At 44.2% G+C, this 22916-nt stretch overlaps 1 protein-coding gene and 1 non-coding gene across 5 annotated transcripts in view; both read left to right on the top strand.

Annotated features, from left to right (window-relative positions):
• The window catches only part of HELZ2 (helicase with zinc finger 2), an 83001-nt gene that overhangs the window by 5696 nt on the left and 54389 nt on the right, over window positions 1-22916 (top strand). Inside the window, exon 1 of one of the 4 annotated variants that reach the window (XM_061630921.1) lies at window positions 10711-10729. The exons of 1 other annotated variant lie outside the window; for it this stretch is intronic. The gene's annotated coding sequence lies outside the window, so the exon portion shown is untranslated. Of the gene's footprint in view, window positions 1-10710; window positions 10730-14977; window positions 15069-22744; window positions 22819-22916 lie in introns of those variants that run through there. 2 more of the 4 variants (XM_061630918.1, XM_061630917.1) reach the window with 2 other exon arrangements.
• TRNAA-AGC (transfer RNA alanine (anticodon AGC)) lies at window positions 3278-3343 on the top strand. Its single transcript has one exon. It is a non-coding gene; the product is annotated as a tRNA-Ala (tRNA).

Here is a 22916-nt window from a genome sequence, read left to right as displayed (position 1 = left end):
CAAAATGAGATAAAATCCAAGTTCTAGAAACAAATAAAGCCATGGGTCATCCCCCTCTCCGCTTTCCCATTTTATCCTCACAACAGTCCTGAGAGGTAGGCTAGACTGATAGATACTGCCTGTGCGCTTTGTGCTGGAGTGGGAATTTGAATTGGGATCTGCCCAAGTCTAGACTAGAACTCCAGCCACCCTGGACCTCAGTTCATTCTTCTGACAAAGAAGGCTCTAGTCCATGGGACCCTGATGCCACAATAAATACGCTAGTCTTTAAGTTGCCATAAAACTTGCCATTTTTTCTGGAAGAGACTGAAATGTCATTTTCAGTATTCGCTGCATTGATCTCGGGATTTCCCTGATGGCTACAAAGCACAGGGAATTAATCTGTTCAATAACAGTCACCTTGCTCCTTTCCCCAAATCTACGAGTTGCTTTAACTTTAAGGTGGAACATAGGAAGGAAATGGCCTTAAGCAGAGCCAGACCATTGGGTCCAGCTAGCTCAATGTTGTCTACACTGACTGGCAGCAGCTCTCCAGAGTTTCAGACGGATCTCTCCGAGCCATCGGGGACTGAACCTGAGATCTGCATGCAAAGCAGAGGCTCTGCCCCTGAGCCAACCCTTCAGGGTTAGTCATTTCTCTTTCTGGTTGTTCAAGAGGACTGGCCTCCTATAGTGGTCATGAAAGGGCTGGTTCACATATATACAGTATATATTTATTTATTTAATTACATTTCTAGACCGCCCTATAGCAGAAAGCTCTCAGGGCGGTGTACAACAAATAAAATCACAATTAAAATATGAGCAAGTGTGAAAAATATAACATGATAAAAATCCATCATCAGATGGATGAGTCTGGCTGGTTTGTAGCAGTAGCAACAACAAAGACTCTGGTGGTATCTGGCAGACTTGCGCATTGTGGTTAAAAAAAGTTTTCAGTAACCCCCCCCCCCATTGCTTGGCCTTTTTTGTGAAAGCACACCCCCGCTCGTATATGAATATATTTTTATTTTTAGCCATCAGATATATAGTCCGAAAGCCCTATTTGTGCGTTCATTATTAGTGCTGGCCCCAGGCTATGGCCTGAAGGCACAAGAGGCCACCGGGTTGTTGAAGCTAAGGAGGTCTGGGTCTGGTCGGTGCATGGATGGGAGACCTCTTCAGAAGCATATGTACGTCACCTTGGGGTATATGATGAAAGAAATGTGGGGTATAAATGTAATAAATAAAAAAAAATGTATATGTCAGGCACCCAAATGTGGAAGCAGGAGTAGGGGTGAGTTGTTGGCAGTAGCGCTGTGGGGAGAGGCCCTGCCACTCACCTCACCTCCTGGTAGTGGAGTCACTGCTGCTTACTGGGAGAGGCAAGGTGGTGGGGGTACTGGCAACGTTCCTGCTGCTGTGCCCCCTCTTGATAAGCGACAGAGACTCTGCTGCCAAGGTCGAGAGCATGGGGGTGCCCCCCCCCAGCCAGTAGCCCCTAGCGCTAATGGCTGCTGGCCTTGCTCCGATGTTGTGTCCTGTGGGAATGTCTGAAAAGCCTCCTTTGCATGCGAGCAGCTGCTCACATTTGTAGCTGTGAGGATGTGTTAATTGAAAGAAATTTGCTATGCAAATCGCTATGCTATTTGCATCGGAAAATGTCCAGTTTTCAGATGTCCTAGTGAGCGACGTAATTTAGCATCTTTAGTTTGCTTGTATTTTGTAAACAAAGGTAGAAATGTTGAAAGTGCCAAGTTTGCCTAATACTGTATTTGCAATTGGTGTCCATTCAGTGCCACTGATGAACTTGAGAGATGGAAGATTTTCCACCAAAAAATAAGCACTGGGAAATTTTCCACCTCATGTCGCTGATATGTTGGGGGTCCTTTTCCGACATTTGCATTTGGTGTGCAGGCTTTGGGGAGGGAGAGGGTCTCGCTTGGGGGGCATGATGTCAGGCAGAGCCGGAAGCAGGGCCTTGCTTCTGTTTCAGCACACAAGCGCTTGCACACACAAGTAACTCTTGAACAGACTCTAGCCTCATCGCTCCTTGGTTGTGGGCGGAATGGGGGACTGTCTAAGCCAGACTTTCCCAACTAGTGGGCCACCAGATGTTGTTGGACCACAACTCCCATCAGCCTCAGCCAGCATTGCCAACGGTCAGGAAAGATGGGAATTGCGGTCCAACAACATCTGGTGGCCCACTAGTTGGGAAAGGCTGGTCTAAGCCATGGATAGGGAGACTTTTTTCAGCTCAAGGGCCTCATTCCCTTGTGAGCAACCTTCTAGGGGCCACATTCCAGTGGTGGACAGAGCTGGAGACAAAAGTGAGTGAAACAATGGGTATAACTCTAAAATTTGTAAAATCGGCTACATTATAGCCATGCAAAAATAATTGGGAGTACACAACACACATCTCTCCGCTCTCCATCAAGGCAAGCAAGAGGCAATATTGCAGCTGAAGGGCACATTCCAGCCAGTCAAGAGTGGTTGAGGGGGAGGAGGGTGGCCTGGGGAACGCTCCAAGGGCCCGATAGAGAGTGCTGGAGGGCCACAGTTGGGTTGGCTCTGATGAGATGCCAGGGGCTGGCTGGGGCAACAAACATCCACACAGCGGCTCCCACAATTACTCTACGGGAACTGTCCACTTGTGTAAGATTGTTGCCTCACTTTTGTGGAAAAGAGAATTTCAGGCTGGCCGCTGTGACTTTGCAAAGAATTATGGTGGAGTTGTCAGGGTGATGCGACAGTTCTGCTTTGTGGAACTGTGCTCACTTTTTCACACGTACACGCTTCCTCTCCTTTACTCTCAGCGTTACCCGTGTAGAACTCAGCGGGGAGGGGGAGGAGACAATGACTTGGCTCTGCCTGTCATTGGCTCTGGTGCTGCCTACTGTTGGGCTCCCTGCCTTCTGCTCCACTGGTCACAATGGGCACCAACCAGTAATCAATATGTGGCTAATATGCGTATAGGAGCTGACTTTCAAGCTCCAGAAATGCATATCCCCACTTTTTCCTCTTAAGGAAGATGAGACACATGATCCTGTTATTCCCTGTCCTGCACAGGGACTGAGGATGGTGGACATAAACCGGGGCCTCCTGGTTACATGACCTCCAGTGCACATGGCAATAAGACATGTCCATGTTACCCCCAAAACCTAAAGTGAGCTGCTCATGTGCATCCACAACTCTTTCCAGGCTGATTTTGGTGTTACTTTTAAAATGTCTAGCCTTAATACTTCCTTAACATTTAAACAGGTTGACATCTATATAAACATTGATTGCATGGGGAAGGACTGCAGCTCAGTGGTAGAGCATCTGCCTAGCATGCAGAAGGTCCCAGGTTCAATCCCCGGCATCTCCAGGTAGGGCTGGGAGGGACTCCCTGCCTGAAGCCCTGGAGAGCCACTACCAGTCAGTGTAGACAATACTGAGCTAGATGGACCAATGGTCTGACTCAGTATAAGGCAGCCTCCAATGTTTCCTATGTTTCTTACGTGACGTCCAATAGATGGCCAAGGGTGTCTTTGGCAGAGCAGGGGAATTATACCCCAATATTTCATGGTTAAAGCCTGTTCCCTAAATATTGTTATGCTTCCACACCCCAACCCAGTTTTTCCTCTGGTCTACTTATAATAATAATAATGTTGTCGTCATGTGCCTTCAAGTCGATTACGACTTATGGCGACCCTATGAATCAGCGACCTCTGATAGCATCTGTCATGAGCCACCCTGTTCAGATCTTGTAAGTTCAGGCCTGTGGCTTCCTCTGTGGAATCAATCCATCTCTTGCTTGGCCTTCCTCTTTTTCTACTCCCTGCTGTTTTTCCCAGCATTATTGTCTTTTCTAGCGAATCAAACAACCACCACCACCACAACATCCCACCCTTCTACCCAGTAGGAGCCCAGGGTGGCAAACAAAAACACTATAAAACATCTTAAAAACATACTTTGAAATATATTAAAACAAAACATCTTTAAAAACATAATAAAACAAAACATCTTTTTTTAAAAAGCTTTAAAAACATATTAAAAAGCAATTCCAACACAGACGCAGACTGGGGTATGGTCTCTACTTAAAAGGCTTGTAGAAAGAGGAAAGTCTTCAGTAGGTGTTTACAAAGCTTTACAGAACTAAAGAGGTTCTCTTGTTTGTGGTGGGCAGAGAGGTACCCTGGGAACAGTAAAAAGTGTTGTAGGGATTTTATTATAAGCAACTTAATAGTAATTATTTATGCACTACTCTTGGTCCAAACAGTGCTTTGCAGCATAAACATGTGTGCCCATGGTGTACAGATACAAGAGAGACCTCTTCCTCAAGGTGCTTACAGTGGAAGAGGGAGAAGAGATAGGGAGGAAGGGGTGGGCCTCTTCAACATTGTAACAAGGGAAAGCAACTTGATCTGGCGACAGTTTGAATATTGGAACAGCAGGAGGGGGAAGCTCCAGTGATCAAGCTTTGTGCCTGATGGATGCTGCAGACAGATATGAACAATCCTTTTAAGTAGAGACCTTTATCTGCATCTGTACTGGGACTGTTTTGAAGATGTTTTATTGCTTGTTTGGTGCTCTGGGCTCCTCGGGGAGGAAGGGTGGGATATAAATCTAATTAATGGTGGTGATGATGTTGGGGCATATGGAGAGTACTTGAAGAGAGGAAGGGTGGGAGGAAAAATGAGTACAGTTTTGGACATAAAGCTACCAGTGTTAGACTATCAAATAAGAAGAGCCTCGCTGGATCAGGCTACAGGCCCATCTAGTCCAGCATCCTGTTCTCGCAGGGGCCGGCCAGATGCCCCAAAGGGAAGCCGCAAGCAGGAACTGAATTCAGTAGCCTTCTCCCCGCTTGCATTCCCAGCTGTTGGTATTCAGTGGATGTCTTAAAATTAGTCCATCTTCTGGCCCTTGCTAGGCCCTTGACAAACAATATTAGGCAGGCGCCATCTCTGCTATCTTTCTGGCGCCTTTTGAAGACTTTTCTTTTTCAAGAAGCCTTTTAAGTTGAGAGCTATCCCAGTCTGTGTCTGTGTCAGAATTGCTTAATATGTTTTTTTAATAATGTTTTTAACCCTTTTAAGAAAGTTTTGAAAATGTTTCTAACGCTGTTTTGTTTTAATGTATTAAGATTTGTTTTTGTGATGTTTTAAAGTGTTTTCGGTCCCTTGTCTGCAGCCCTGGGCTCCTGCTGGGAGGAAGGGTGGGATACAAAATAAATAAATAAATAAATAAATAATAAACAGCAGCCTTTTTCACTGTGGCCTTCTCTTGCCGCACCTGTCCAGAATTTGGTTATCTAAATAACTCCCCACCATCTGTTCAGACTGTGGATAGCCTTCTTCAAATCCTGACATTGTGGAGGGTTGATCATAATAAAAGCAGTGGAGATGGGAGAGGTGGGATGGAGTGTGTGTGGGGGGTCTGTGCTGGCCATGTGGGGTTAAGGTTTCTTTGGAAACACAGTGACTGACAATCCAGTTCCGTGGGTGCATGTCCTGTTGCAACAGTAGCAATTGTCCTTTGCAAACTGGGTGGCATTTTATTCCCAGTTTGCATTCTGTGGCTGTTGTGGGCCTTGGACCTTAGTCTGCTGAGTCGTGCCTCTTAATTGCACCATTACGCCTGCACAGGATGTGACTTTGTAGATTTGTCCTCTGTCTTGGTGGCAAAAGTAAGGTGGAACATAATGTGCAGAGTGGCAAAGCGTGTCAGCTTTGAACCAAGAAGTCCCTGTTTCAAACCTCGCTTGTGCCATGAACCCAGAAAGTAGGCTCCCCTGCTGTTCAATATGAGGTTAATAATACTGGTTTAACTTACAGGGTTGTTGTAAAGCAGATATTGCTGGACTCCGTTTCCCATCAGTCCTCAGCCAGCATAGCCAATGGTCAGGGATGATCGGAGTTGTAGTCCAGCAACTTCTGGCGGACCAAAGATTCCCCATAATGGATACAAGCTGCTGCAAATGCCCTCAAGGGCCATACAGCTATTGTTCTCAGATTTACTTGCTCGCCTCGGTTTTGTGCAAGGCTTTGTTTGTACCAGTGTGGTCTTGTGTTGCACATGATAGAAGTTTATAAAACTATGCATGGCATGGAGAAAGTAGATAGAGAAAAGAGCCTTATCCTCCATGAATCTGTCAAATTCTCTGTTAAAGCCATCACTGCCTCCTCTGGGAGCAAGTTCCATAGCTTAACTCTGTGCTGTCTGAAGAAGTAGTTTCCTTTATCTGTCCCAAATCTTCCAGCATTCATCTTCCTTGGACATCCATGAGTTCTAGTGTTATGAGAGAAGGAGAAAAACTTTGGCTATTAGCCATGATGGCTATGCTCTGCCTACATAGCTGGAGCCAGTATGCTTCTGTGTAACAATTGCTGGAAACTTCAGGATGGGGGAAGTGTGCTCTTGCAGTCAGGCCCTGCTTGTGGGCTTTCCATGGGCAACTGGTTGGCCACTATGAGAACAGGATGCTGGCCTAGATGGGTCACTGGCCTGATCCAGCAGGCTCTTCTTATGCTCTTATGCACTAATGCTGGGCTTGGCTGTTTTGCAGCAGGAGGAGCCAAGGGCCCCTTCTGTGTTAATGTTGTGGTGTTGGAGGGTGGCACATTCCTATGCTGCAAAGGTAAGATCAGTGGGGCACAAGGGAGGCAGCATAGCCCCTCCCAGAGATCTGAGTAAAGGTGTCTTGTGGCTGGAGTCTTCTTTTTCCCTTCATTTTTTATTGATATAAAAAGCAAATCAAAACGAAAGACCATTAAGTCCTTTGCCATAGTTTTAACAGAGTCTGAAGCAGATCAAGGTCCAAATCAGAAACAAAAACTACCACCACCCCAAACTGTGGTTGCAAATTAACAGGACAGGAATATAATTAGATAGAAACACATTTAAGAAAGCCACATACGTTTCATCGTAGCTGGTAGGTGATCATGCAAGCTATGTTCGGTAGCATAAGTAACAAATTTCCACCAAGTGGCACAAAAGGATTCTCCCTTGGCTTTTCCTTGTAAACAATGGAGTTCATGAGTGTTTTTGTTTTCCTAATAATGCTATATTCCATACATTCCTCATCCATCCAGTGGTGCCCAGGCCATCCAGATTCTTCCATTGTTGCACCACTGTTTGTCTGGCAACCAACAAGAGACAGGAAACCAAGTCTTTGAATTTAATATCCTTATTTTGCCCTTCATATATCAATAATAAAAACAGTTCTGCAATCATGTCAATGGTTTCACCGGTATTTTAAGTAGTTCCCTGTGGGTCACTGTTCAAAATATCTGAATATGTGGACAAGTCCACCATAGGTGAAGGTAGGTACCTTGGAGTTGTCAACCCCTCCAGCAGTTGGGACTAGATGTGGATGCTATATGGGACATTTGGGCTGGTGTATGATAACACCAGTGATATAGTTTTAGATATGTCTCCTGCAAGGTTGCAGATACTGACCAAATGGTTTTTGCTGTCTGTAGTTTTTTGTGGCTGGGGTCTTTTTGATGTAACATTTGTAGCAGAGGAAGGACTCCTACGCTGCACAGGACCTATGAGAAGAGGGTGGCCCAGTGGCACCAGGCAGCAGCATCACTGGGCAGCTGCCAAGGGCTCACTATTGCCACTCCCTGCATTTCCTCCGCACCTGCTGCTTTTGTTTCCATCTCTGCAGCTGTGCATCTTCTTCCTTGCTGCAGTCATTTGTGGGGGAAAGTCCTGACCATCAGGCATCAGCCCTATTTAATAGTGTGGAAAGGCAGAAGGGCGGGAGAGAGGACCTGAAGAAGCAGACCTGGATCTAGCTCTAGCAAGGGGCCCTGACTTGTATCATTGTCCTAGTGCAAGAAATCTTCTGGGCAAAGAAGATGCATTTTTTTTTACAAATGCATAGAAGCATTTAGTTAGTTAGTTTAAAGCATCTTAAAACAAAATACTTTAAAATATATTAAAACAAAACATCTTTAAAAACTTGCAAACAAAACATCTTTAAAAACATCTTAAAAAGCAATTCCAACATAGACGCAGACTGGGATGAGGTCTGCCCCAGCAGTATGTATACTTACAACAATATTGTCCCAAAAGTTATAAAAATATATAAAAAAATAAAAACCATTAAAAACAGAACAAAATAATCATTACAAAGACTAGCTAGTCAGAATCATAGAATCATAGAGTTGGAAGGGGCCTTGTAGGCCATCGAGTCCAACCCCCTGCTCACAGCAGGAAATCCACAGCTAGAGCATCTCCCGCAGATAGCTGTCCAGCCTCTGCTTGAAGACATCCAGCGAAGGGGATCCTACCACCTCCCTAGGCAGTCGGTTTCATTGCCGAACTGCCCTTACTGTCAAGAAGTTCCTTCTAATGTCCAATCTGAATCTACGCTCCTGCAACTTAAAACCATTAGACCAAGTCCTACCCTCTGGGGCAGCAGAGAACAAATCTGTACCCTCCTCTATGTGACAGCCCTTCAGGTACTTAAAGAGTGCAATCATGTCACCCCTCAGCCTTTTCTTCACCAGACTGAACATGCCAAGTTCCTTCAACCTTTCCTCATAAGACTTGTTCTCCATACCGGCTATCATTCTTGTCGCCCTCTTCTGAACCCACTCTAACTTGTCTATATCTTTCTTAAAATGAGGCGCCCAGAACTGAACGCAGTATTCCAGATGAGGCCTGACTAATGCAGAATGTAGTGGGACTATTACTTCCCTCGACCTGGAAACTATAGCTCTGTTTATGCAGCCCCAAACCACGTTTGCCGTTTTTGCCGCAGCATCACACTGCTGGGTCATGTTCAACTTGCGATCCACTACAATTCCAAGGTCCTTCTCACACGCACTACTAATAAGCTGGGTATTTCCCATCCTGTACCCATGCATTTTGTTTTTGTGGCCTAAATGCAGAATCCTGCATTTGTCTTTATTGAATTTCATTTTATTAATTTTAGCCCAATTTTCTAGTCTATCCAGGTCCCTTTGGATTTTATTCCTGTCTTCCACTGTGTTAGCTATTCCTCCCAGTTTTGTATCATCCGCAAACTTCATAAGGCTTCCCTCCACCCCATCATCTAAGTCATTGATAAAAATGTTGAAGAGTATCAGCCCCAGGACAGAACCCTGTGGCACTCCACTCGAAAACTCCTTCCAGTCCGAAGCAGAGCCACCAACGAATCCACCTGACAGTATTTCCATGTCTTAAAAGTCTTAAAACAGCTGCATAGGCCTGTCAGCATGAAAAAAAACCTTAAGAAAAGCAGTGCTGGATCAGGCCAATGGACCATCTAGTCCAGCCTCCTGTTCTTACAGTGGCCAACCAAATGCCTCAATGGGAAGCCCATAAGCAGGACCCAAATGCAAGAGCACTCTCCCCACATGTGCTTCCCAGCAACTGGCATTCAGAAGCACACTGCTTCCAACTGTGGAGGCAGAGCCATTGTGGCTACTAGCTGTTGATAGTCTTAGCCTCCATGAATTTTTCTCATTCCCTCTTAAAGCCATGCAAGCTGGTGGCCAAGATGGGGACGGAAGAAACTTGATGTGCTGCAGATTAGTGCTTATTGTGAGTCCACAAAAAAATCCTTTCTCAAGGGCACTTTTTTGAGCAACTCGTCTAATGCACCACAGGTACAGCAGCGACTCCTGTGTTGGTGATTGGTTGCTTTTCTGCAAGAACTCTTGCAATCTGGTCTTCTTTTTCTTTCTGTGTTGCCCAGTAGACCTCTGGATCATCCTGTAGGGCTACTAAAACCGCATACATGTAAAGCACATGGCTTCCCCCCCCCCAAAAAAAAATCCTGGGAGCTTTAGTTTAACCCTCAAGGAGCTACAATTCCCAGCACCCTTAAAAACTACAGTTTCCAGGATTCAGGGAGGTCATGTGTTTTGACTGCATGGTGTGTACGCAGCCCATAACTAAGCTATCTCTCCCCAAATGTTTTTCCTCTGTGTCTTAACTATACAAGAAGGATAGACTGTCTCGCTTCATTTTTGATGTTATGCTGTTATTTCTAAGGATGTTTCTAGAAGTGGTTTTAAGGATATTATAAGATTATTTTTGTTAAATGATTTTGAATTTTGTTAAAGTGCTGCTTTTTAAAAAATGGCTGTGTTTCATTGTATGGCAGAGACGCTTTATAGAAATACTAAACAAACAAACCTGGTTTGTTGTCACCGCTGATGAAGGACAGGGGCGTTCGTAGTGCAGTCGACAGGGCAGGAAAATGTCAGATGTGTGAATCTAGGGTGCGGGTGGGGAGACTTTAGGTTTGTGGGTTCTACTCTGTCTTACTAGAACCACAAGGTCCACCAACCAGAACCAGGTGCAGAACCAGTGACTCAGTTGGGAGGACATCTGTTAAGAATTAAGAACCAGGGTTGCCCCCTGTGGGCCTACTCAGCCCAGGAACCTGTTGTCAGTAGCAGTACCAAGCGCAGCAGTCCTTCCACATAAAAATCCATTCCTGGTTCCTCCACCTTTCTTTTTTAGCAACCTAGTTTTGGACAGGTTTACAGCAGCTTTTTAGTTGTTGCTATTTTACCTTTTTTTAAAAAAAAATTGCACTGATTAAAATAAAACTCTTTTAACATAATGAACAGCACTCAGGTACATGGTAGGCAGCCTCCCTGCATGGCTGCATTTTTTAGGAAAGTTGAAGACGTCACATAGCGTTGAGGAAGTGTGGGCATGACTGCAGAGTGCAGGCCACAGGTGAGATGATTTGTAGAATGAAAGGAAGGACACTCGCAAACCACCCTCGGCCACCTCAAAAGTAAGCTAAGTGCAACAATAACCCATGAAAATTTCACCAAAAGTTTCTCTCTGCTTTGATAGTTTTCATTAACTGATACAGAATAGGGGGGAAATGAAGGATAAATTTTTGATGCAACGCTAATTGCTACCTGGTTGTCCTCATATTTTAAAAAAACTGGAGATATGCCAGGGATTGATTTTGAGACCTCTTGCATGCAAAGTATATACTCTACCACTGACCAATGGTCCCTTCCTAAGAAAGATTGAAAACCAAGATGATAAGGATTTGATACTTATCTTACTTGATTTTAACCAAGGCATTATTTCAGGCCCAGAAAAAAGCATTGCGACAGGTCAGAGGAGATATTGCTGACCCTTGTCTTGTGTCTAACAGGAGGCTGGCAAGCAGAAATTAACCCGCTGAAGCTGTCTCCATCACTTCATCTCCATTTCTCCTACACTTTCTGCTTATCAGTCTGTTTTAGAGCAGTGTTATCTTTTAAAAAAAATCATCTGCCTTTAATAGCAGCTTAATCTTCAGGTGCTAGTATGTGAAAATGTTTGTCTCCATGCCTTGAAAAGTTTTACCAGCTGATTTCTGGAGATCAAGCTTTGTTTAAAGGCACAGTAGTGGGCCAGTTTGGTTTTCTGTAGTCAGTTGGCGACCCCATCTTAATGGTGCAGGAGCAGGGCTAGTTGAAAAACAACAACCTACTCAAGACTACAAGCCTCAGAGATGAAGGGAAGGGGGAAGAGGGGTCAGTTAAACTGGTTTAAACTGGCAGCGTTGATTTGATGAAAGGTCATCAGAAAGGACAACATGCCCAATGAACTGTGATGGTTTCTGCTGAAATATCACTGTCCGGTCCTTATCGACCCGGATTCTGTTTACATTGGCTGCAGTCTTGGTTGCACAATGAAGCTGTTTAAGCCCCATTAATGTCTGTGGGTTTTAACCAGCTTCCATTTCAGGGCTGCAGCGATTATGTCTTTGTGTATCACGCTCAGCATACAGACCGGAACCACAGAGGCTCTAACCATTCCTCCCCAACCACGTACCCTTTCCAGATATTTTGGACTACGGCGCCCATCAGCTCTGGCTACCACAGCTGGAAAGGTTGGTTTAGTGCAGGAACCCAGTGACCTGTTTGGGGACTGTGGTCACATTTGGAAAATGGAGAAACTGTCACGGACATCATTCTCTCTCCTCCCCCCCAACACACACACACCCCTGTGAGCAATTGGGCTTGAAAAAAGCGTTTTCGCTTTTTTTCCAAGCCTAATAATTTTTTGGGGGGTGGGGGGAATCTTTATGGAGGGTGCAGCGGTGGAGGCAGAGTTAACCTTTCCTCCTTAGCTGTGTCCCTTGCAAATCATCCCTCCTCCATTGTAATTTGACTTGAAAGCAGCCTTAGGAAGGGCAGTGGCTCAGTGATTGGAGCATGTGCTTTGCATGCAGAAGGTTCCGGATTCTGTCCCTTGTGTCTCCAGGCAGGGCTGGGAGAGACCCTGTCCTGAAACCCAGAAGAGCCACTGTCAGTCAGTGTACACCAGAAGGTCCCAAACTTTGGTCAATGGTCCACTGGTGGTCCACGAGCTTCTTGCAGGTGGTCTGCGGCATGTCCACGGTAAATACTCATACTGATTTTTAATTGTGTTTTTATTGCTTCTTTTATTTATTTTTTATTTTTATTGTATTACAATTTGAATTCTATGGGATGCAAATTGTAATATGATAAAATAGAGTACCAGAAATAAAAGAAGTGATAACAATAACAATTAAATATCATACAGCACGAGGGCTGCCAGGTTCCTGGCCCGAGGCTGATCCTGTATCTTTAGGAGAAGAGAAAGTCCGCCAAGTGCAGGAGTTCTTGCAACCCTGCAATGGGAAAAGCCACAAGGTGGAATCCTCCCTTCCTCCTGCACAACTTTTAAAGATACAGAAGACCTCTTGGAGGCCAGGCCTGGCCTCTTTAAAAGTTGTGCAGGGCGAAGGGAGGATTCTACCTTGTGGCTTTTCCCATTACAGTGTTCCAAGAACACTTGCACTTGGCTGACTTTCTCTTCTAAAGATACAGGATCAGGATCAGGCCATGGACCTGGCAACCCTATACAGCACCTAGCACGGCACAGTACAATTCTTACAACATAGACAGGAAAAGCTATTGAGTGGTCAGCCAAGAGCCTCAGCAATATTCAAGTGGTCCGGGGTGGGGGGAAAGACCTGGGAACCCCTAGTGTAGACAGTAAGGAGCTAGATGGACGAATAATCTGACTCGGTAGGTAGCGAGCTTGGAAAAGTTACTTTTTTGAACTACAACTCCCATCAGCCCAATCCAGTGGCCATGCTGGCTGGGGCTGATGGGACTTGTAGTTCAAAAAAGTAACTTTTCCAAGCTCTGGCCTACGTTCCTAAGCCTTCTATTGTAGCCATTAGGAGGCTTCCTTCAAGCCCAATGGTGGGGTGGGGTGGGGGAGGGACTTTGCTGACATCAGGGAAGACCTCTGCACCCACGGGTGCTATCTTGGCAATCCATGATTTAGTGGTTCTAGCAGTCAAGGGGCTTTCCTTTGCATTGAGGAGGACCAAAAGCCAAGCAGAGACAAGCGTCCCACCCTTGTTATGAGTCAACACATAGTTATTGTTTAGTTTTCAAAGGCCTCCAAAAGTGTTTTGCGTTTGCTGGACCGGTTCTGGGAGTGACTGTTTGCTCAGCCACAAAGCAAAGCCCATGTCACACAGACTTCGTATCTCCACAAATAAGTAGTTTGTGGTCTGGCTCCACCCAGTTGCTGGATCGAGCAACTTATCGGTGACTCATGAATCCAGGCCCTGGATTTTAATTGTTGAAGACTTCTCTTGGGATTTTGATTTGTCATGTTTTCATTTGCTGGGGACTTCCTCCTTTTGGTTTTAAAAATGACGAAGCTACACATGCTTCAGGCTTGCGTGCACTGATTCAGCCTTGCCACGTACTCGTTGGTCTGCTTGGGCCTGTTCCTCCCCCTCTGGCCCTCAGCCAGCCATCCTTCTCTCCGGGGGCTGTGCCATGAGGGAGGGGCACTGCCCCACCTTCCTCAGCCTGTCCTCGCCTGACTGCCCTCTTGCTTACAACCCATCCAGAGGGTGGCCTTGGCTGTCAGATTCCCCATCCTCAGTCTCACTGTTGCCCTTGTACATCTCCTGCAGGGCAGAGGAGGATAGGGACAAAGCTAGAAGGAGTTGGCTCCACCTGTCATTGGCTCTGGCTCCACCTACTGGTGGCCTCCTTGCCTTCTGCCCCACCACTCCCACTCGTGGCTTTCTCCAGGCCCCTTCTAGTCTCCTCTGCATTTAACCCAATCTTTCCTAAATATCTGGTTTCTTAGGACAGACGGGGCTGCCAGCCAGACCGTTGGTATTGCCTATCCTGACTGGCAGAGTCTCTCCAGGATTTCAGGCAAAGGATATTCCAGCCTTCTATTAATAACAACAACAACAATACATTTGCATTTTTATCCCACCTTTTCTCCAAGGAGCTCAAGGTGGCGTACAAACATTTAATCCCCACAACAACCCTGCAAGGTATGTCAGGCTGAGAGGCAGTGACTGGCCCAAGGTCATCCACTGAGCTTCATGGATGCATGAGGATTCAAATCCTGGGCTCCCTGGTCCTAGTCCGACACTCTAACCCAGCTTTTCCCAACCTTGAGACCCCAGATGTTGCTGGACTACAATTCCCATCATTCCTACCCATTGGCCATGCTGGCTGGGGTATGATGGGAGCAACATCTGGGGACCCAAAGGTTGGGGAAGGCTGCTCTAACCACTACACCATACTGGCTCCCTAACCTGGCTCTAGCCTAACCTGGAGGTGCCAGGGTTATGACCTTGCCAATGCAAAGTCTGTGCTCTGCCACTAAGAAAGAGGGCTGGAGGAGAAGGAACAGGCCCAGGCAGACCAAAAAGTGGGCGAGACAAGGCCCTTCTCCTCGTCTCAGGGTCAGGTCCGTCTTTTCAGCTGTGCTTGAAATGCTGGGATTTGAACCTCAGGCCTTCCGTGTGGCAGGCAGGCGCTCTGCCACTGAGCTATCTCACTTCCCCCTCGAAAGGTTTGCATTTAAAGTGTGTAAATAAAGAATATCTGCTCTTGTGTTTCTGCATGAGTCACTGGATTTAAGTGAGCCTTCTGACTGGCTCATCCAGAGAGGATGTTTCATAATTCCGATGTGGTTGTGTGGGGCATGACTGATGCAATTATACCCAATGCAGAGACAGGGAAGAATTGTCTCCCTACCAGAAGCAGCTACACATGTAACTGGAAGGAGGCAAGTTTACAGCAGGGACTCATTCGGAGAGGCAGCAATGAACTTCTGTGAGTGGGTGCTTCAACCTACTTAGGCCCTCGGAATAATTTAATTAATTAATTTATTTCCAGATATGGGCAGAAATATTTCTTGTATCAGAATTGGTGGTTTAACAGCTGCTTGGATGAATAGACGTTAGCTTTCCTGTCCAAAACAAAACTAACATCAAAACTGCTTTTATTGCATTCCAAGAGGTGCTAGACGAAAAAGAAAATGTGATGATCTGGAAATATGGTTGCCGTTTAGACATAATTTCTGGAATAAAGAATTTGGGTCTGAATCGAATGTTGGCAACTCTTCTAGGTTACCGCAAGCAAAAATGATTAATTGTTATGTAAGGGATAATGATCAATGTTAAATCAGATGTTTATATTAATTTTTCTTTTTCTTTTTTTGAAGTTCCTTGTTCAAATCTCCGGCCTGCCAGGGACTTACTTGGCTGACCTTAGGCAAGCCACTCTAAGGGGGATAATGATGTTGATTGACCCTAAGGAATTACAACAGGTGTGTGTAGGGGGGGTGCCTTTGGCCCTCCAGATGTTGCTAAACTACAACTTCCTTCAGCCCCAGCAAGCATGGCCAATGGCCAGGGATGATGGGAGTTGCAGTTCAGCAGCATCTGGAGGGCCAAAAGTTCACCCATCCCTGAATTGCAACAACGTGGGACGCAGTGTACTGTGAATGCAAAGTGTTTTTTTTTTTTTCAATTAATTTTTATTCCAATTTTCAAAACCAAAACAATACAAAAAGAAAACAACACAAATCAATAACTAGTACAATACAAAAAGAAATATATATATATATATATATAAAAGAAAGAATATTGACTTCCGATTTGTCATAGTTCAGCTATAAATCTATAATATATAACAAACCTATCTCTTAATAGATTATAAAATCACCTTCCTCCAACGGTTATCTTAGTTGGTTTCAAATCTCATTAACGTCATATCATTTTAATCTTCCACAAAAAGTCAAAGAGAAGTTTCCAATCCTTGAGATATATGTCAATCAAAATTTTTTTTTCTAAATAAACATGTCAATTAATCCAACTCATCAAATCTACTAAGTCCAGTAATTTTAAATCGCTCTTCTGTCATTATCCATATTGGGTCCATCTTCCATCTTCCATCTTTACGCACCCAAAAATCTTGCTGTCATAGTCATATAATAAAAGTCTGATAGGAATTTCCTCCATCACAGATATTTTCTTGCCATCAAATCCAAACGTATCACTGAAGTATTGTTGCAAAGCCGCATCTCTGTTCCTCTTTTCCACATGATACACTAGTACATCTCTTGAAGGTTTTTCCATTGACACAAAACAGGGATTAATTCTGTTAACTTTCTCCATTTCAAGTTCCATCAAATCTTTCCAGTCCAAGAATTTTTTGGAACCGATAATATCTTTATCTCCAATCTCTTCAATTCCTTCAGGGACAGCGCTGAATTCCAAACTGTAATATTTGTCTCCAGGATCCATCACAGCCAGAAAATCCAAATCTTTTTTCATGTCCATAATTAATCCAATCTCCATAGTTTGAACCTTGCCTTTAATTTCTCTTTCATCCTTTTTTTGTTTTCCAGATCTATCTTTATTCTCCTTTCTCATAGAATCCTGAGTTTCTTTCAGCTCCTGTCTCATTTCATGAAATTCAATTCTCCACGCTTGTCTATTATTTCTCAGTTCTTGTTTTATTGAGTTAATCCCATTCATTATTTTCTGAAACATGTCTAAAGATAAAGTCCCTTCTTGTACATCCATGATCTTCTTAATTGTCATTCTTAAAGCCAAAGGAACAAAACTCCTTCAATTTTCAATGTCCCAAACAAAGAGCAGCTTATTTCTTTAACCAGTTACAAAGGAGTTAATCTTTCCAACAAACTAACGTCACACGCTAGACAGCCCTTATCTCTTATCTGCCCGGAAGTGTAAGAACGGCTTTAGTTCACAGCGTCGAAATAGCTAGTAGCAGACAGAATGAGCAGATTCGTCAAAAAAAAAAGTAGATCAGGAAAAATAGTCCCAGCCATACATCAAAAAGATTTCTTATCTCTTCCAATCAGAAATCTCCCGTCCGTTGTAACCTTTAAAATGCTATTTTCCATGTCAGCTTTTTGCAATAAAAAAAAAAAGATAAGCTATTTATATTTTCTTCCCCCTTAGTTCCGTGAATAAAAAAAGGAAAGTCTTACCTCACCTAGGTTATCTCAATTGCTGTTACTTTGACAAATCTCTTTAGCTGTATAGATAAGAAAATGATGAATGTAGACAGGAGGATGTTTGCCTGTTAGTCCGTATAAAAAACGGGTCACTTATCCAGCTGAGCTAGCATAAAAATCCTCGCTCTGTCTGAGCTGCTGGAAGACAGACAATTCTGACGAATTCCAGACTCCAACAATCAAAACAAAGCTATGTGGGAAATCTCACGTTTCTTCTTTAACCGGAAGAAATTATTCCCAGTCAGAAAAGAGCCTTCTGACTGAATTTAATCTGGATAAGTTTCATCCAAGACGTAGCTCGTCTCAGAGGCTGCACAGGCGTAGGGATCCTCCTGGGAAGTCCCGAATGCGAAGTGTTTTTAGAAGTCAAAAAGTGCTATGCAAAATACCAAGGATGATTAAGCATCAAAGTACAAATGTTGATCCCTGGCCACATCAACAAAGAAGACTGTGAGCTCTGAAAGAACCTGGGTCTTGCTTCTTGATCTTGTTTCCTTTCAGTGCCAGAGGCTGGGGCAGGTGGGTAGCGTGTTTGCAACAGCAGCGTGAACAAACCAAACACTTAAAAGAGCATCTTCCCCGACAACAATCATCTCAGACCCTACAGCTGGCTGGCAAGGCCTTGTTGGTGGTGTCACCACTGGGGGCTGCCCATTTGGTGAGGATGGGGCTTTTTCAGTGGCAGTTCCCTGTTTGTGGAATGCCCTCCCTAGCGAGCTGTGTCTGTCTCCCTCCTTACTGACCATTAGGAGGAATCTAAAAACATTCCCGTTTACCCAGTGTGCGGCAGCTGTGAAAAAGGCAAATACCATGCTAGCGATAATTAGGAAAGGTATTGAAAATAAAACAGCCGATGTCATAATGCCTTTGTATAAATCTATGGTGCGGCCGCATTTGGAATACTGTGTACAGTTCTGGTCGCCTCATCTCAAAAAGGATATTATAGAGTTGGAAAAGGTTCAGAAGAGGGCAACCAGAAGGATCAAGGGGATGGAGCGACTCCCTTACGAGGAAAGGTTGCAGCATTTGGGGCTTTTTAGTTTAGAGAAAAGGCGGGTCAGAGGAGACATGATAGAAGTGTATAAAATTATGCATGGCATTGAGAAAGTGGATAGAGAAAAGTTCTTCTCACTCTCTCATAATACTCGTGGACATTCAAAGAAGCTGAATGTTGGAAGATTCAGGACAGACAAAAGGAAGTACTTTTTTACTCAGCGCATAGTTAAACTATGGAATTTGCTCCCACAAGATGCAGTAATGGCCACCAGCTTGGATGGCTGTAAAAGAAGATTAGACAAATTCATGGAGGACAGGGCTATCAATGGCTACTAGCCGTGATGGCTGTGCTGTGCCACCCTAGTCAGAGGCAGCATGCTTCTGAAAACCAGTTGCCGGAAGCCTCAGGAGGGGAGAGTGTTCTTGCACTCGGGTCCTGCTTGCGGGCTTCCCCCAGGCACCTGGTTGGCCACTGTGAGAGCAGGATGCTGGACTAGATGGGCCACTGGCCTGATCCAGCAGGCTCTTCTTATGTTCTTATGTACCCAGGGATTTGATGCCTGAAAAGACACTAGCTTGTATCCAGCGTAGCGTTAAGGCAAGGTCTTGTCAGCACAAGGATGACTACAGAACTTTTCCCCCTCCCTCTTCCCCCGATGTGCCCCCTCAATCTGTCCTAGAGGTTCCTTCAACCCTCCAGAACAAATTTGGGGAGGGTGTGCGTGCAGGGAGAAGTCCCGTTGCACAAGCAAGTCATCCTGGCAGAATGAGTTAATAGAATGCCTCCCACTGTTCCTGCAACTCTGCGATCACTGGTTGAGAGGGTGTTCTGAACTCCTTTTAGAATGTTTTAACTGTTTTTAGAATGCTGCTTTGATCTATAGTGTTTGCTGCCCTGGCTGCTTCAGGAGGAAGGACATACACTGAATAAATATATTAATGAAGAAGTGGGCTCCAGAGAACTTCATGGCTGCTTGGGGATTTGAACCTGGGTCTACCCAGTCTTAATCCAGCACTCTAACCACTGGCTCACCAGAGAGATAATTGTTCAGCCAGTTATCGTCCAATAGTAGCTTAGGGGTATCATTTGATTTACTTACTGCAGTATATCCCACCCTTTGTTCAAGGGGTGTGCATGGTGCTTCCACCCTACCCCAGTTTTATCCTCACAATGCCCCTCTGAGATTGGTGAGCCTGGGAGATGGTGATTAACCCCAAATCACTCAGTGAGCATCACGGGGGATTTGAACACAGATCTCTCACCATTATACCACACTGTCTCTCCAGCTCCAGACAGCTGCTTTCTGTTTTGTCACAAGCAGAAAGTGGTTTTAGTGACCGCTTCAGATGCAGCACAGTTCTGAGAATCTCATGGAAACAGGGTTACTGCTGGATGAGCCACTTCCCTGGCAAAGGTTCTTGTTTGGCTTGCCAGGCCCAGCAAAAAGTTTATTGGCTCCCTAAATCAGGGGAGCCAAAATAACGTGCACCACAGGTGATTCCTTTTTTTTTTTTTTTACAATAATTTTTATTCAAATTTTCATAAAACATAGAAAACAAAATCATAAAACATTCAAAGACAAAAAACAAAACAAAACAAAAATGATTAAACAAAAAAAATAAAATGTTGACTTCCCATTTGTCACATATCAAATCAGTTATAGGTCTACAATATATAACAATCCTGTCTCTTAAATCATATTATAAAATCACTTTCCTCCAGTAGTTATCTTAATTAATCATCAAATCTCATAAACATTACTTTATTCTTTCCACAAAAAGTCAAAGAGAGGTTTCAATTCTTTAAGAAATATATCTATCAATTTTTCTCCAAATAAACATGTCAATTAATCCATCTCGTTAATAATTATAATAATCTTATTGTCATAACCATAGTCCAAATAAACATTTTGATTAATCCATCTCATCAGAATCTGTTAGGTCCAATAATTTCAATAGCCATTATTCCATTATCCCTATTAGTTCCATCTTCCATCTTCAATAGTCCTGTTAAGTCCAGTAATTTCAGTGTCCAATCTTCCATTATCAGTATTCCATAATAATCTTGCTGTTGTAGCCATAGTCATATAATAAGAGTCTGATGGGAATTTCCTCTATCCCAAATATTTTCTTGCCATCCATTCTGAATAAGTTGCTGAAATACTGTTGTAAAGTCATATCTGTGTTCTTCTTTTTTACAAAATGCACTGGCTCATCTCTTAAGAGTTTTTCCATTGTCACATGGCTGCAGTTAATTCCATAGATTTTCTCCATATCAAGCTCCATCACATCATTCCAGTCCAGAAGATTATCCAAGCCATTGATAACTTTATCTCTAATATCTTCATTAATTTCTTCAGAGATAACGTTAAATTCCAAACAGTAGATTTTATTTCTAAAATCCATAAACTCCAGATCTTTTTCCAATTCCACATTTGTTCCAATCTCCAGGGCTTGTATCTTCCCTTTATTTTTTCTTTTCTCATCTCTGATCTCATTCTCCTCTCTCACAGGATCCCCTATTTCTTTAAGCTCCTGCGTCATTTTGCTCAGTTCAATTTTCAGCTCCTTACTACCCTGTCGCAGGGTTTGTTTCGTTATCTCAATCTCATCCATTATTTTCTGAAACATAGTTACTTCCAGATTCTCAGCCACTTTCTTGATTGCCATTTTTAAAACCACGAAAACAAAGCAAAACAAAAATAAAGAAGAACCACTTCTTATTTCAGCAACAATTGGGTTAATATTCCAGGCTTGATGACATCACAGTATAAACAGAGCAACCTGCCTTATCTCTCTATGTTCAAGAATGCAAAACAAATTTAGTTCCCAGCATCAAAACAGTTAGTGGCGTCGTGAAGAAGCAGATTCGTCAAAATAAAATAGACCAAAAAGAGAATAGTCCCAGACAATATAATATTCCTCGGAATAGAAATCAGGAATAGAAATCCCTCTTCTGTTTATTATCTTTAGAATGCACTTCCAGGACAGCTTTTTGCGACAGAAACAGAGATAAGCTGTTAATTTCGTGAATAACAGAGAAGAGTTATAGCTCACCCAGAAGTTTTCCAAAGCCGATCAATCTGACAAATCTCCTTTTGCTGCAACAATTTAAACCAAGTAAAAAAAAAATAATAGAAAGAAGGGTGCTTGCCTGTTAGTCCGTTCTGTCTTTAAAGAAAAGATAAACGTATCGCTTAAGCAGATAGAGCTTGTTCGGAAGTCCGTCCGGCATTGTTGGCTGGACCCTATCTCATAAATCAATGAAATCCAGTCCTCCCAACAAAAACAGGCTTTTGAGGTTAATCTTTACGTTTCTCCCTGCCCGGGAGAAATTTCATCAGTCAAAAAAAAAATGTTCTGACTGATTTATATCTGAATAAGCTTCTTTTGAGGCGGGAGCCCGTCCCAAAAGCAGGCACAAGCGAAGTCACCCTTCCCGGAAGTCCCACCACAGGTGATTCCTGACCAGTAAAGTCTCTGCTTAATAGGATCCATTGATGTGCATGAGAGCTGTGGGAGGGGGCAGTTGTGGTCTTCCCCAGCTATCGCCTGTTTCTGTGGCATAGAAGGATGCTCTGTGGGCTTGTGTCCAGAGTTTCAAAATAGGGAAGTCTTACATTCAGTGGCTCTGATGTCAGTGGGACAGTGAATCCGCTCCAGGTTTTAGTTTAAACGTTGAAGGAGCTTGTCCAATACCCCACTGACATCAGAGCCACCAGTCTCCACTGCTTATGTCGTGCTTAGGAGATGCTTGGGCCAGTGAAAGGGGTTACCTTGACAGCTTTTGAATAGGAACTTTCTCTACAATTGTTCCCTGGAATGTCCTATATTTATTGGCTCCTGAGGGTGGTATTCAACTCACTCATCCCATCAGCGCAAGGATTGCTGCTAGTGCAAGAGGACTTCACGCACCCCTCCTACCTCCACATGCATCCCAACCCTTCCCCAGATCTGTTTCCGAAGGTTAGGGGAACCCCCAGAACAGATTTAGGAAGCACATGGGGGGAGGAGACGGGGAAAGTAGCAGAGGAGACAGCAGAGGGCTTATATGAACCAGTGGCATAAGGCCGCTTCATATGCCCAATTGTGGCACAGCAGCCAAGAACCCCTTGATATCCTCCTGCTGCACAGGCTTGACACATGGATGGTGAACTGAAGAAGGCACTCTTGATCCAGATTTAGAGGACCTCATGGGGCAAAGCTGGCTTAGGGCTACGTGTGCGGGGGAAGAGGGCTAGGAGAGCCACTTCCTGTTTTGCTGCAAGCAGGAAGTGGGTTTTTATGAATTGACATGCTGAAGAAACTGGTGCCTGATGGGAGGGGCGGCTTTCGTTAAGAGGGATCGATGGAACACAGGATGTATTTTAAATGTGTCAGGCAGCTTCAGTCGGTACGGGGATTGATTTGAGTTTCTATTTCGAAAGGACCCACCCTCTTGTCTTGTAATTTTCTACATTTGCCCGGCATCTGGAGGAAGCGGGTGGACAGCCATACCTGGTCTCCCGGTTGAAGGGGGGGGCCCTCCTTCCTGTGCAGGTCAGCAACTCGCTTGTACTCCGTTTTGGCTTCGTTTAACTGCTGTTTCAGTGTCTGTTGCGCCGCTTGCAATTCCTTAAGGAAGTTCTCAGCTGCCG

This window comes from Rhineura floridana, chromosome 6, assembly GCF_030035675.1.
Source record: "Rhineura floridana isolate rRhiFlo1 chromosome 6, rRhiFlo1.hap2, whole genome shotgun sequence".
NCBI classification, from domain to species: domain Eukaryota; kingdom Metazoa; phylum Chordata; class Lepidosauria; order Squamata; family Rhineuridae; genus Rhineura; species Rhineura floridana.
This window is presented reverse-complemented; position numbering and strand designations above follow the sequence as displayed.